Source organism: Oncorhynchus nerka, linkage group LG1 (genome assembly GCF_034236695.1).
Source record: "Oncorhynchus nerka isolate Pitt River linkage group LG1, Oner_Uvic_2.0, whole genome shotgun sequence".
NCBI classification, from domain to species: Eukaryota; Metazoa; Chordata; class Actinopteri; order Salmoniformes; family Salmonidae; genus Oncorhynchus; species Oncorhynchus nerka.
In genome coordinates, this window is record NC_088396.1 from 7,675,665 (window position 1) to 7,677,505 (window position 1,841).

At 50.8% G+C, this 1,841-nt stretch overlaps 1 non-coding gene across 1 annotated transcript in view; it reads right to left on the bottom strand.

The window, feature by feature from the left end:
• The window catches only part of LOC115131380 (5.8S ribosomal RNA), a 154-nt gene extending 106 nt beyond the window's left edge, over positions 1-48 (bottom strand). Inside the window, exon 1 of the ribosomal RNA XR_003863951.2 lies at positions 1-48. This exon is cut by the window's left edge and continues 106 nt beyond it. This is a non-coding gene — a ribosomal RNA (5.8S ribosomal RNA).
• Positions 49-1,841: the final 1,793 nt, after the last annotated feature.

Below are 1,841 nucleotides of genomic sequence, written 5' to 3' on the forward strand. Positions count from 1 at the left end.
CTGCGTTCTTCATCGACGCACGAGCCGTGTGATCCACCGCTAAGAGTTGTACTCTTGTTTTTCATTGCACGCAGAGGCCAGTGGCTGGGCAGAGATTGGGAGGTTACCCTCCTTTCCCCCACCCGCACTTCGCCAGAGCGCAAGGCCATAGTTCAAAGACAAAGGTTTAAGAATAGGGAGGCTTCCGGGAGCTGCGCTGCGGGAGGCCCTGAACTGCCCATGGCCGAAGCCACAGGTGCCGGGGCGCCGCTCGAGAGGTCTCTTGTCTAGTTGGAGCGTCCGTTCGGAACGCCATCAACCGGGCAAAAAGGAACAACAACCTCGGCCAGACCGCTTGGGTCAACCGGGTAGGTCCACGTTAAAGACAGGGTTTGAGAATACGTGTTTCTGGCGCCGATGCGTTACGGGATGACCATCACCAAATGCTTTGCAGCCTGAGTGTGCCACTCCCCGCACCGGAACACCAATGTAGGGCCACTTGGTCAGACAGTTCGGCTTGATCTCGCACGAACGTTGCGCGGCTGGAGCGTATCGAAATAGGGGTCAACCGTTTCCGAAAGGGGCTCCCCGATAGAGGCAAATCCACATGGGGCGGAGGGAACATCTCAGAACACCAGCCAAAGGCCGGCCGATAGAGGCCCTCCCAGGTGGAAAACGAATGCAAATCGGTCAGAGGAAATTAAACTGGCTGGACAACAGAGGAGAACCATGGAGACGCACCGTGAACCAAGAGTGGGACTGGACTGGAGAGCTAGCCCTCACCGGGGCTAAACAACCATCAATCGGTCGCCGAAGGGACGGGCACCTTCATTGGACCAGAACCATGGTCATTGATGAACCAAACCCACAAGGCAATAGCTGGGATAGAGCACCTGCCCAGGACAAGGCTCAATATCCTCCCACCACCAAGCTGGGAAACGTGGATCAAAAGTTAGGACAAATCGGGCGCCGAAGGGGCTGGTCAACCCACTAAATCGGTCTCTGGCGGAAAATGTCCAAAGTACCATGGTTCCGAGGGGCTCACATCCCTCAAAAGTGCCCATTACTCATTTTCTATTCGGGCTGAACAGTTTGACACCACCCCCGTCTCTCTAGGACATGGAAGTCTTGTTGTCAAAAACCAGGTTTCTGAAATCGCGCCGGTACCTGTCTGCTTACCCCGGCACTGAGTGTGTCTTAACCGGGCAGGCCAATTTATCGATGGAAGCCCCGAACCTGAAAGGGCTACTGTGTGCTCCGCCATTGTGGGTCAAATTCCGGGACACCAAAACGTGAATAAATCAAAAAGTACACATCCAATCTGGATGGGGTTTTTTTTGCACGAAAGGGCACACATAGACGAGCATTTAATTAAAACCGTTTTTGTATAAAACATTTTAATAGGAAATCGTGTTTTAAGTTTTAGAAAAAAAGTGCATGTTACCGGGAGCATAGGTGCCTGTGGATGCAAATTGTTTTTTACATGCTCTACTTGTTGTCCATCACGAGAGAGGGTATGAGACGAAATTTGGGACCTCTAGCCCTTCGGGAAGTATTTTTAATCATTTTTTTTAAATTACAGAATTTGGTCGAAAAAATGACAAGAGTCCCCACTTTTCTCAGCCGTGCACCTGGTGATTGAAAATCGGCACCTGGTAACCTAAATACACTTAGCGGTGTTCCAGAAATCCATGCCCGCTATGGGAGCACCCTACTACGGACCTTTATCAATGGGGGCCGGCCTGAGGGATTTATGGAAGTTTTTTTTTTTTTTTTTCCTGTGCAACTGGTGATTGAAAATAGGCACCTGGGAACCTAAAAATTAAAACATGGTCCTAAATGCACTTACCGGTGTGCCAGAT